This window comes from Vulpes lagopus, chromosome 3 (assembly GCF_018345385.1).
Source record: "Vulpes lagopus strain Blue_001 chromosome 3, ASM1834538v1, whole genome shotgun sequence".
NCBI classification, from domain to species: Eukaryota; Metazoa; Chordata; class Mammalia; order Carnivora; family Canidae; genus Vulpes; species Vulpes lagopus.
Genome location: NC_054826.1, coordinates 162361313 through 162375429, shown reverse-complemented (window position 1 = coordinate 162375429; position 14117 = coordinate 162361313).

Below are 14117 nucleotides of genomic sequence, written 5' to 3'. Positions count from 1 at the left end.
TAAATAAGCCTTTGAAAAAATTATTTTTATCATTTGTTTTTAAATAGAAAGATAAATCAGCCATTCCACTATGTTGATAGATTTTTGTTTGTTTATTTTGACCGATAATTTGGAAAAGATTCAGCCTCACAGTGTTTCCATGGTAATGCCATACAACTTTTTTGGATTGTGTCAAATTTGGAAAAGTTTTTCTGAATTTCTTTCATATACTTTTGTAAGATTTTAGAGTATTTTAGGTATTCTTTTGCAGTGACTCATCTTCAATACTTTGAATTGACAGTACTCATTAAACAATTTGTCAACCACATCTCCTCATTCCAGGGGCTTATAATGAGTATCTTATCTTTGCCATTGTCAGTATTTTGTGTCAAAGCAGTGAGAAAACAAACAAACAAACAAAAAAACTTCTCCAATGTGAAAAATCTTCATTAATTAAACTACCAAATAATTCAAGTCTATATTACTTTATCCAAATGTATTTTCTGCTTAATAAATCTCTAATTTCAGAATGATTTAAGGAAATATTTGACTTCACTTCTCATTGCTTGAATAATTTCTGCTGATTTTATATAACACATGCAGACATTGTTTTATTGTGCCATCCATTTATAATTTTATATCCTGCTTTATCAAGTGTATTTCTAACAGGAGAAAAAAAACCATCTTTACTTAGCATCTAAAAATTGAGCTCTCTGCTTACTGTTGTACATGTTTGGGCATTGGAAGAATTATTCACTGACTTGCTTCCGGCTTGTACATTTCAATTCTCATTTTTCCTCTACTCTCCGCATGCTTCTGTTGCAGATGCCAGAGGATATTTTCTACATTGGGACTCAACCTTTGGCCCTGCTTCTTTAGGTCAAAATGCTGGGTTAGATTTCAGAGTGAGCAGTATCAAGACTTTCCTGGAAGCTGTTTCCACACTTCCATGAGTAGCATATCTACCATAACTTCTGTTACTAGCAATATCACTATATAGAAAATGCCTACAGACCACACGTGTATATCCCACAGAAACGAGACACGTTAATTAATAAACTCAACTCCCTTCTATCAAAATCTACCAAATAGTAGTTGTCACTCTAATACTTATCATAAAAAAAGGGAAAGTATAATGAATGAGAAGACTGAGTGGGAAAAGTCCTTGGTCTTCATTAACTATAGTGAAACTTTGTATAAAATTTTTCCCCAAAAATCATAACCAGTGGAGCACATTGTGTGGACTCTTTAGGGGACTTGATGCATATTTATTTTCATAATAATATTACCTCTGGTGCTAAGCATTTCACATAAATTATTTGACCCACGAATAATGCTTTTTTTAAAGTATAAACCATTTTAGTTTCATTTTACAGAGAACAAAACAAGAAGAAAGAAATTAAGGTTACAGCAAGAACCCAGGCAATCTGAGTCAGAAGTTTGACCTGTTATCCCTCTCAGGCATTTTTATTTAGATAGGGAAAAGTGACTTCAGAACATGCCAGTGTCTATGATGGGTCTTGCATCTGATCAACTGCCTGGCGATTGTATTAAGCTTTATTTAGATTTTTATTCTCTTCACTCACACAAAATTGAATGGTGTGTAAAGCCTGATTTGGCCTTATCCTAGACAATCCTTTTATCACTCACAGGGATAAGAACTAGAAAAGTGACAGACACAAAGCTAATTCAGTGAATAACAGAACAAATGTTAAGATATCTTTTGGTATATATAGCCATGAAAATAAAGGAATTATAGCTACATGCATGACCATAGATAAAGCTGATGAAGATAATATTCATAATTAAAAACAGGTTGCTGAAGCTTGTCACAGTAGGATTCCATTTATACAAAATTCACAATATGCACTGTGTGTGTGAAAATTGAGAAAATAAAAGTGATAATCACAGAATTCAAGGTTGTGGTTACCATAGATGGTGTGGTTGGTGAGGTCAGAGGAAGAGAGCCACAGAAGGGCACAAAGAAAACTCTAGAAGGTACTGTTGAGGTCTATTTTATTGTTCTTTGTTATGCTTTAGAAATGCATTTAAACTCTATTAGCTATTAAATATTTAATTAAAACAACCAATACATCTCAATGCGATTTGAAATAACCAGGTGGGTAATGTAATAGTTTCAAGCTGGAGATGACCAAGCCAAAGAACTATAGACAGGAGTAGAAGAACTGGGTAAAATTGGAGGTTTGAAAAAGGGTGTTCAGGCTGGACATCGTTACACAGAGAATGGCTTCATGTACATTGAAATGTAGGTCAGAATTTGAGAGAGAGGGGGCTCACGGAAAAGGCCAAGTGAGGTAAAAACTTCCATGGCCAGCGTCCAAGTTCAGTCAAATATCCTCAGTACAGAAGGAAATAAGAATGGCTCTAAGACGAGTACAGCCTGAATGGCAAGTGTTTGAGAGCAATCTTGTGAGCTCGAGGGCTGATACTGTAGTGTTTGGCAGCATTTTAGTCGTTTCAGCAGATACATGTCAAACTTTCACTATTGGCCGAAAGTTGTGCTGGGTCCTGTACTAAGATATTGAAGAAACAGCCTCATGGATTGTGTGATTTTCAAAGCATGAATTTTCTTGCCTTTCAGGAAACACGCCTCAAAGGAGATGGAGAACAAAATGAAAACTTAGTTTCTGAAAATTGGGGCAGATGAATCCAGTTTGGCTAAAGTGAGTTGTGGACTTGAGATCCCAAATACCTACGAGCTATGATTTAAGAACTCAGCAGTTGAGGACTTGGAGTTTACGCTAGAATTCCAGGCATTAGTGAAGCAGAGTAAGATTGGAGACAGGAACAACAGCACTATGATAATTGAAGAAGGAAAACTTCAATATTGAGTTTGTAAACAGAGGGTTAAAGATGATTTGGTCTAGACTTAAATAAAGTAGAATAGGCCATCCTAAAAGACACGTGGGAATAAAATGCTACGTGTCTGTGTGTGTTGTGTAGTAATGAGGGCGGGGATAATGTAAGGAGTAAGGGTTGAGACGCTGTCAAAAGAGTGGGTTGAAAACAACTTGGTTTAAGAAAATATAAAACTTTAAATTTAGAAAATTTAAACTAGAGGTATTAGAAGTGAAAAGATTGGTTTAGCAATAAATCATATACAATAAGCCAGATATTTTAAGTAAATTGTTAAGTTCACAGTAGTATTTTATTCAAAAGCCAATGAGATTAAATGCACAATGTCATTGATCACATCCGCTTTTGTGATTCCATAGACTTCTTCCCTCATGACTGTTAAAATAAGAACCCCTTTTATGTTTGTTGATATATTAGATTTTCATCTTTCTCAGCGGTCTGTGAGGCTAATACAGTAATCTAGCATAATTTCTGACACTTACTGTGCTGATATTTTATTTATACTTTTTTTTCTGCTTTCCATCTTTCTCTTATTTTTTAGGCTTTTGTTTCAGTTCCAGTTAGTTAAGATAGAGTGTAGCTTCAGGTGTACAGTACAGTGATTCAACCCTTCCAGATAACACCTGATGCTTCCCATCTTTCTTGGTCTTACTCTGTGCCCAACAAGGCTGATCTTTATGGCCTGCATCAATGAGCATTCTGCTTCTGGCTTCTGGTTGTATTTGACTAATAAGTCATTCAAAAGGCAGGGAGAAAAAAAATTAAAAATAAGTAAAAGGCAGGGAGATAGTATGAAGAGGGCATTTAATTTCTTAACTCCCTCTGGCTGGGCCACTTTGGTCTCTACCAAAGGCTACAGCTCCTGCCAAGCAGTCCTCTCCTCTGGGTATAACTTGGTCCACTGAGTAATGGATCACTCCTTCCTCTTGCCCCTTCAGGCCTAAGGTAAGAGATCTTCTCTGTTACAGGATCGAATTCTTCGCCTTTTCTTCTTGGTTATCCATGACTCTAACCACTCCTTGTAACACTCCCTTAAATAAAGCCTCCTTGAGAGTGATACATATTTCTTTCCAGAACCAGAATAAATCCAGAATAAAATTATTTGAATAAAGTTTGCTTTTCGGATTGAATGGGATAGCTGTCTCTATTTACTTGCATTGGTTAACCCACACTAAGATGGTTATTTGGTTCTGGAGATTAATTTCAAAAGGAGAGTTATGTAGCATGCTAGATGGAAGCATAAACCCCAGAGCTCCTAACCAACACACCAAAAGTACAGGCAAAGTTTTACTTATTTTTATTTCTATTTCTCTCAATAAAGGGCAGCATATTTTTAGTGACTATAATTATCCAGTTATAAAATAGCAACCTTTTGATGAAAGGCACAGCTTTTCCACTGGAAATGTAGAAGCAGAGGCCCAATCACCATTGTTAGGGCTATCTAAGGAGTATTCCCACTTTAGATACAAGGTGAACATCCTGAGTTCTCAGGTCTCTTATTACTTTTTTCTTCCTTTTTCTTTTTCAGGGGATCACTTATATGTGTTCATAGAACAGATTACAGAAATGTAGGAAAATATTCTTAGCCACCCTAATAATGGCATCATATAAATTGAGCCTTTTGAGCATAAAGATCCAATTCCAAGGGTACAGATTTGCAAGGTTAGGGATACTACAATACCTCATTCCTTGTCATACTATTTTTATTCTTTCAGAAAAAAAAGTAAATAGACTATCACATTTTATTAAAAGAATATAAAGACCAAGAGACTTAGAACTGATTGAAGGAGGGGGAAGAGAAGAAACCTGATGTTTTTATATATTTATCAGATTAATAGTGATTTTATGAAATTTGGTTTTAATTACAGACTTTTTTTTTCTTTACAATATGGCCTTGTACCCAATTCTTTTAAACTCCATATGCCAAATCCAAGACACATAGAATGCAACATATGTTTTGAACAAGGATATTTCTAACCTAATGATTTAGGAAGGAAACTTGCTTTCCCGTGCTGTCAGAAGCAGTATTTTTTTTTCTGGCTTTATGAAGTGAACGTATGCAAGAATCCAATATCACCTAAGTCACTGGGGCATGCTGCCATCAAGTTGAAAATCATATTTTACCCGATGGTGCTTTCTCTCAAAAAATGAGAAAACAATGAACTTGCCTAACATTATGGAGAGTCTTAAGAAATGCTATCAGGGAAAGAGATCAGGGTCTGTCTAGGTGCAGTCACAAAACCTATCGCTTCTTAAACATCCCAAGTGTCAAAAAACAAGTGAAAGTAGATAGCTTCACCCCTAAAGATAGGGTGAACTTTCTCACTGGTGGGTCTCTTTGCCTTTCAGAAACCCAGGTCTGGGATATCAGGAATTGCAACCTTCTTAAACTAAAGCATCTCCTTTCATTATTTAACTCAGAGGCCCTGAAAAGACAGTCTTGTGCAGTATGTTTCCTGTGAGTGCTAATTTATGATTGGCGTTCTGATGGAGAGCTGTCAGGTGGCCTTCTTTCTCCCTACTTTGTCTACATTGATTTATTGGGAGGACGAAGATGCAATTGCGGTGGCAACTTTTTCCATTTAGGCTCCACAGATACAGTGCACACAATTTCCAGTGATTAAACAGAAGGCACCTGACAGACTGCTGGCCGGCAGGCTTTCATTACTGAATCATGGGAGAGGAGGAGATGACACAATTTTTAATGGCACTAGCTTTTTCTCTCTCGGATATTTAGGTCACCAAGTGAGTATAATTTTGGCAGCTCCAGCCTTATGCCCATTTGAACATACGAAATGTTCTAATTTGACACCCCAAATGTCACGCCTTGATTGGCAGCTTTAGTTTCAGAGGGATGGATAATCAGAATGAGACGTCCATTGCAAGGCAAGTGTGCTTGAAGAGATATGCAGGGGAAGCTTCAAGTACTTGCCCAGCTCTACCTGACGCTTGCTGGGAATAAATATTGCGTTTAATTATTTTTCACAGAAGAAAATGGGGCAGACAGATTTTAGCACATAGACAACTAGGGTGGGATTCACAGTAGACCTTCTGTCCACCTCTATCCCTCAATCCATTTGTGTTTTTCTGTCTAAGTGCTTTTAGTTACTGGCAGAGCCAACAGAGTTCTTGGCCTAAGACGAACAGAGGCAGAGTTTAGGGGCACATGTCTATGGCAATTCAATTTGATTTGACTCGTTTAGTCAATGCAATATGAATCAAGATCCTAGGAATTGAAATCAAGGAAAGTGATCCCTGACTTCCTGTCACTGCCTTGACCTCCTCCCCTGCTCGATAAGCCTACACTACAAAACTTTAGAGAGAGAAATTTAAGGGACTTTGCTTGAAAGCAAGAATGAATATTTTTGACTATTGGTAGCTACCCAAGGATGTATTCAGGCAGCTAGTTACAGAGATTCTAGGCAAGTAGGCACTATTCTTTACATCAGGATAGAATATTGAAAGGCAATTGAGAGATATTTTAAAATGCATACTTTTTAGCAGTTGTAATTCAACAACATGACTCAACTCGGGCTTTCTAGGCATCTCTTATGTGTAAGTTCCCTGCTAGTTACAGAAATAAAGATAATTTGAAGCAGATAAATAGCTGCTTTTTTCAAGGAGAGCATTAATCATTGTAGTGCAAAAAGAGAATAATCTTTATTGTTCTTATACTGACTATACACCCCACGTCTACGTTATCTCAGAGGAGAAAAAATTGTTTCCACATATCCACACACCAAGTCTCCCCAACCATTCTTTTCTATGAATATTGAAGAAAGTTCCATAGAGAAAATAGAACTTAGCGGAGCCTAGAAAAAAAAATAGGGGCACTAAGGTGATTTTAATATATGGAAAAACAGCCAGGTCACAATAATGAACTGAACTACTCCCATACTAATATGCACAATATACCTGCACATGCATACAATACAAATATGGGCTTATATGAAAAAAGTTTCCTCACATCAATCCATCTGAAGAGGTAGATAGTTAAACATCATGGGTATTTTCTTCAAAGGACTTAGTTATCTAAGAATAAATATAATTATATTCAGTAGAAGTAATATTTATAATTTTAGCTCTAGTTTTCAGAAAGGTAAGTAGACATCTGGACAAAGTAAATGCAATAATATATCTTCAGTGCAAAAATGGGATCTGGCTTCATGTTTCTAAGTTACATATAATTAGAACAGGAGAATTGTGGAAGATTTATGACTTTCAAAATTAACTTAGTTGTTTCTTATACTGAGTTAATAAAGAATAATTTTTTTGAAACATGCTAGAATTCTCTCTGGGAAGAAACAAAACAATAATCAATCTAAGGCATGGTTACAGGTTCATTTTGATCCTCATCCCTAGTTAAGTAGCAGGATAGAAATACTGGGGGTGAAGAAGTTTAACTTAGAGTCATATTTATGGTTAGGAAATTGTCCTTTACACAATGCCCCTATACCTATTCTCAGTTACCATGAACACTTTTATAGCACAGAGGACAGAACCAACCAGCAGCGCTCAATGCCCAAACTCTACTACAAAATGAGGGTTGAAGGATTGGGATGAGAATCTTAGTTACCTGGTATAGGCTCTTAATTAAAATAATTATAATAATAATAACTAATAAAAAAGGAAAGCCTCCACCTAAATTAAAGATAAATGCAGCGTAACTTGTGTGGAAGAGTATTAGTTTAGATGCCATTTGTTTTGAACTTGCTGCCAAGACTTCCTGCACTGAATAAAATTCTTCGAATATAAGTACATAACACAAGTTTTGGAGAACAAATATTAGATCCAAATACACATGGGAAGAATAATTTGGAAGCAGCTGAGTTAGACCCAAAAGTTCACTAAGATAGAGATAATGAGACAGAGACAGAGAGAGAGAGAGGGGAGAGACAGAATCAGAAAGTCAAAGGACAAGCAGGGTCTTTGTTAGAATAAGGTCACACCGTAGAGGAGGCTCAGAGGCATCACGTAGAAGAGGCCAGGCAGTAAAGTGCCCACCAGTGTGAGGAAACCATTCTCACGGACCACAGGAGTCCTCTCTCTTACCGTGAGCTTCTTTGAACCAAATGCCACATTGAGGGGAAAAACAAGGGCAGGAGCAAAGTCTCGAATAGGATTACTTTTAACTGAAATGCCTAATAAATGATATAAATGACTGAGTTTTCCCAGAAATTAGCATTTAACATAGAAATGGAGTTCCTTTAAAATAGGTTTTTTTTTTTTTTTTTTTTTCCCCTATACGTGAATCTGTATGGATTTTCTATCACTTCCATCCCTTTTCTGGGATTCCTGACCCATATAGGCTGAAGGAGAAAATGCCATTACCCACTAGCACTTCTCCCAATTGGAGAAACCCAAGTTCCTGTGATGAAGGTGATGAAGACTGGGGTGCTTGGGTGGCTCTGCTGGCTAAGCATCTGACTCTTGATCTTAGCTTAGATCTTGATCTCAGCGTCATGGGTTCAAGCCCTGAGTTGGACTCCATGCTGGGTGTGGAGCCTACTTAAAAAAAAAGAAAAAAAAAAAAAGAAAGAAAAAAAAAAGATGGCTGAAGCTATAAACATTCACAAGAGAAATTAGACATTTATTCATATCCACTTATATTGCTACCAAATGTTAGGTATACAGCACCGTTTTGGATAACAGGTTGATTCTGATTTTTGTTTATCTTAGGCATTATTTTCAGGGTAGATTTGACCCCTGAGCAACATGGGTTTAAAATGTGTGGGTCCACCTATATGTGGACTTTTTCCAATAAATATAGTACACTATTGTAACTGTATTTTCTTTTCCTTATGGTGTTCTTAACATTTTCTTTTCTCTGGCTTATTTTATTGTAAGAACACAGTATATAATATACATATAACATAAAAATATGTGCTAAGCAACTGTTTATGTTATTGATAAGGCTTCCGGTCAATAATAGGCTATTAGTAGTTAAGTTTAGGGAGAGTCAAATTATATGTAGACTTTTGCCTGCATGGGGGTTGGCACCCAACCTCCACATTGTTCAAGGGTCAGTTGTATTTGTTTTGCACTGATACTGTTTCATTCCTAATTAATTCAACTCAATCTTTCTAAGCATCTACTATATACTAGTTCTTTGATAGTGTTTAATATGAGCTAGAAACTGTGCCAGGTATAAAGGATACAAGGGTAAATGTTCCTTCCTTAAACAAGCTTCCACTCCAAAACATGCCTCTTTTATAATGGAGATGCTGTGAATGATAAGAGAGTAGGTGAAGAAAAGGTGAAAAGAGGGAGATAGGGCCTTCCTGTGTTGGGACAATGGGCAAAGTTCTATGAGGTCTTGCCTTTTATTCTCTATTGCCACTAATCAGATCCTTGGCATTCTTCCCTGGGTATATGGCTTTTTGAGCATATTCTCTGCTTTCAAAACAACTCATCTTGAGCTTGGTCTTCTGGAATGTCACAATAACTTCAAAATGATGTGAGACGAATGTACATACAAGACAGAGATTAATTACAGATTAATTTAGTATAAATTAACAAGTTAATTTTAACCAATATGGTTTTGAGTTTTAATCAGTATCCTGAATTCTAATTCAGCCAAGTGTGGTAGGCAGGTTTCTAAAGATCACATGTGCTAGCTTCCTATCTTTTGGTTACTCAAACAGTAAGCTAAGTACTTCTATGAAAGGATTTTGCAGAGGCAATTATAATCTCATTTCAGTTCATCTTAAAATACAAAGATTATCTTCCTAGGCCTGACCCCACCAGGTTCACCCTTAAAAGTAGAGAGTTTCTCTTGCTGGTGGCAAAAAGAAGTCAAAGAGATTTGAGTCATGAGAAGGATTCAACATGCCATTGTTGGCTTTGAAAATGGTGGAGGCCATATGCCAATGAATGTACCAATGCTAGCAGCTGAGAGCTGCCCCAAGCTCACAGATAGTAAGAGAGAAAAAAAAAAATCTTCCTCTACAACCATGAGGAACCGAATTCTGCCCAAAATTTCAACAACTTTGAAAGTGAACTCTCCAACAGAGCCTTCTGATAAGAGCCAAAGGCCAGCCAGTATCTTGCAACCAGAAAGAATCCATCCATAGTCTGTCAGGCTTATGGCCTACAGAACTTTGAGCTGATAAACAGATGTTGTTTTAAGGCCCTAAATTTGTGGTACTTTGTTCTATGACAGTAGGAAATGAATATATCAGGAAACCTTGTTGAACTAAATTACAAGTTCTGGGAGTCAGCCTCCTTATCTACAAAATGGAGGTAATTCTAGTACATACAAGTTTTTTGTGATACTTGAATATATATGGGAAATGCTTAGTAGAGAGCAAAATCTAACGCAGGATATCGTCATTATTAAAAGTATCCCCAGGGCATGAAGTATTCAGACTCTAGGTTTGCTAATTTTTACACGCATATTCTATATTCCATGTAGTTCCTATTCTGGGGTCCTTTTGTGCAGGCCTTTCAATTCCCCTGTCTCCTTTAGCCTGTCAGTTTAGAGTTGCTATTTCTTTAAGTGCCTAACAAGTATTTATGTTAAAAGTTTTAATGACCTTTTTTACTTTCTTCTTTATAAAAATATTAATGATGATTTTGCCCCTTCCCATATTTATTCATGTAGTTATGGATATAGTCTCATTATCTGCATCTTCAACAGACGGGTTAGGCTTATACAACTGTGGATGAAATGGTCTGCTCAGGAGAACTCCTACGTTTATGCACCAGAATGGGTTACCTGATCTTATACCTTCACATAGAAACTCATCGTGCTTACAGCTGACTCTTCTCTACAAGTACACATTAAGCGGTTCAGGGGCTTCTGGGGTAGGGACAAAAGGAGAAAAAGGAAATACTTTGTGAGAGGAATGATGATTACCTACTATACGAAGGAATATATATTCAAATTGATATCTTGGCTCCATGTGAAAAGGACAACATTTGGCAACCGTGGCAACGTTATTTCTGATATTATTTCATAAATATTATATTCTACTTACGCCTCACAAAACAGCATACATGTTTTATTGTAAATGTTGAATCAATCTTTCCAGTATAAATTTGGAAAGTTGTAAAAATATGGATAGGGCTATGTTTGGATTGAGCCAAAAGTGTTGATCCTGCTCCTTGAAATGAAATGAAATGATTCTCAATGTGCATCCCATTCAGGACAGCCAAGTGACTTTGTTCTTGTTCAGCAAGTGATTTTATTCATATCTATTATTTCTAGCAACATGAGACTAATTCCACTAATCCAAAAGTATTTTGAAATCATGTGGGCTGCACTTATATCCCAAATATGAATAATATTCTATTTCCAGACCATGCACTGGAAATAACCCTCTAGGGAATGAGGAAGCAAATGTTGGACCATTTGTATTTTCTCTGCTTAAATTAATCTGAAGTCTGTAACTTTAAACTGTCTCCAAATGAGAACAAAATGTCTGATTGTTTTGGGGAATGTTAAATCTTAGCCAAAATATTCGTGTGCATTCCCAAATGTCTTTCTGCATTTTCAGAAGTTTTGTCTGAGGAGATAGAGACACACCTTCCAAAATGCTGTGACCTATAGGACTGCTAGACCTTTCAGAGATTGTAAAGTTATACCACAAAGCAGCAGAAACATATCAAGAATGCATAGACAGCTGGTCTGCACTATTTGCCAATTACCGTGTCTGAGATTGCAGCCTGGCCTTCATGTACAGCTTTGCTGTGCCTGATATTATCTTTGATAGTGTGACAGTTTTGAAAAAGTTGGCCTAATAGTCAATTAAATTTCCAACTGTGAGAACTCATTGATTTGATGAACTTATATCATCAGGCTTTATCTCTGATTTATTTCAGTTTCTTACTGATTGACAATCAGGACTTCCATGTATTATTAAATTCCCTCTAGAAAAAAAATAATAAATTCCCTTCCCGTTGCAGACTCAGTTTTACAATTTGAAGACGCACAACTAACCCACAAAACTTGGGACTCAGAATCCTCTTGGTTGACGTTAAGAGAGAATGCACGATTGTGATGTGAAAAATATGAAGACCAAATAGAATAGGAACATTCCTCTTTGAACATTTAATGCAGTTCAGTGGAAAAAGGATTTTGTAATCATTTCCTCAACATCATGCCACAATAGTTCTCTGTGTGGCTGAAACTATGTGGAGATTAGTATTTTTTAGTATTGTTTTAGTAAGTTTGCTTCTATCTGTGTTTTTCTGCTGCTGTTTATACAGAGGAAGCAAAGCATATGCAAATATATTCAAAATATCAATTGCTGATGACCCTGAAATTGTGAAAGGCAATACTACATTCAATTATTCCAGCGTTTCAGCTGCACTGACTGCTGTGGACCAGTGCAGAAGAAATATCAGCGCTACAGTTCTCCAATTACTGTCCATGTTTCCTACTATGGGGAATGCAAATGGTGGATTAATTACATCTTTGAGAGAAAGATGCCTTTTATCTCTTTGTATTGTCCCTTCCTAGCTGAGTGGCTGCTTATATTTTAATTTGAATGAAGGGAGCATCTTCCACACCAGAGAAAATTTCTCATTATACAGGAAAATCAGATAGAAAAAGAAACTAAAGACTCTCTTGAACCATCACTGATACCATATTGAACATATCAGCCCTGTGTGGTTTCAAAAATTGCATGCTCACATCACTTCTTTGCTGAAAATTCATTGTCTATAGAGTAAAATAGTAATTTATTTTAATGGCAATAAAACTCTTTTCATAGGCTAGTACAAACCTCCCATATTTCTGATTCCAGAATTGTATCAGCCACTTGCTTCTTTCTCTGATTGATTCATTTGTAATTTGCTATCTCCCAGATGCCTCATTTACTCTGGAGTGTCTTCTCCATGCCTCTGTTAATGTTGTTCCTTTGAACTGTAGAGTCCCTTCTGCCTATTTTTTTGCTTATTTCGTCATGTGATTATCTTAAACTGCTATTTCAAGATCAATCTTAAATACTATAAACCATCTGGAACTTTCTCTAATCTCTCAAGGCAGAATTTTCAAGGTGACCATATCTTTCCTAGAGACATCGATCATTATGATGATTCTGTATAATATACACTTGTCTGTTTTTCTGGTGTGTTCATTAGACTAGAGAGTTCCTTTAGGTCGAGAACTATGTTCATCTCCTGTACTTATCTCTATTGATGTATAAACAAACCCATTCTAACAATAAGACATGAGATCCAAAGGTATAATTGCATGAATAATACAGGGGTTTATTTCTCTTGTGTGCTATAGTCCAGTTGGCCCCTTGGCTTTAAGAGCTTTAAATCATTAAGAGACTCAATTTTTTTTTGCACTGCTTTATTCTGTGCATTCAGTGGCTGTGGTTTTCATCCACATGGTTGAAGGTGGCTCCTGTCTTCTGTACATTTGGTAGAAAGAGAAAAGAAGCTTTAGTTTTAGAGATGAACTGAAGTTGCACACAATATATGCAACATAATGTATGATCATATCTGTTGGTTTAAATCTGGTCTCAAGGCCATATTCAGTTGTAAGATGCAGTAGGAACTGGTGCTCAGATGGTTGGGTGCCAAACAAAATCCTGATGCGCTGGGTGAATTTTATTGCTGAAAGGAAGAGCAGGATAATGTACACAGGGGAATGATTAGAGTCCTTCCCAATGTACATAAATAGGGTATTCCGCATATACTAGGATGTCAATGATTGTTGTTGAGTCAATGTTGTTGAGTAGGTAAATGAATGAGTGAATAAATGGAATTACATATAGAAATTAGCATAAAGGAAACTAAATTTTGTAGATATTTAAAGAAATATTAGGAAATGAAATCCCTAAAATTAGGAAGTATTAGGAAATACACCTTATCATTTGCAATATTTTAGCTAAACATAATTATTATGATGACTTATTTTAATGGGACTTGTTTTATCTGCCAAAACTTTATTGATGCAATATAAGATCTCTCAAAACCAAAAAGATAGTAAAACTAATTTAGTATTGGGTTAAGTGACCTAGTTTTGATAATATATTGAACATTTCAACTCACTGTAGGTGTTTTATGTTTAGCATTTTGAATGCCATCTTAATTAACTTCAGTGGAAACTGGGAGTTTCTTCACAAAGTAAAGGTAAGAGATAAAGCAAAAATATAGAGATTTCTAAAATCTAACTGATAACGAATTATTTTCTCCTGAGAATAAACAATCATTGTAAGACCTTAATTATGCATTCATTATATATATATTAGTTATAATTACCTAAGCATTTATAAATCTGTTCTATATATATTATGATAGCATAT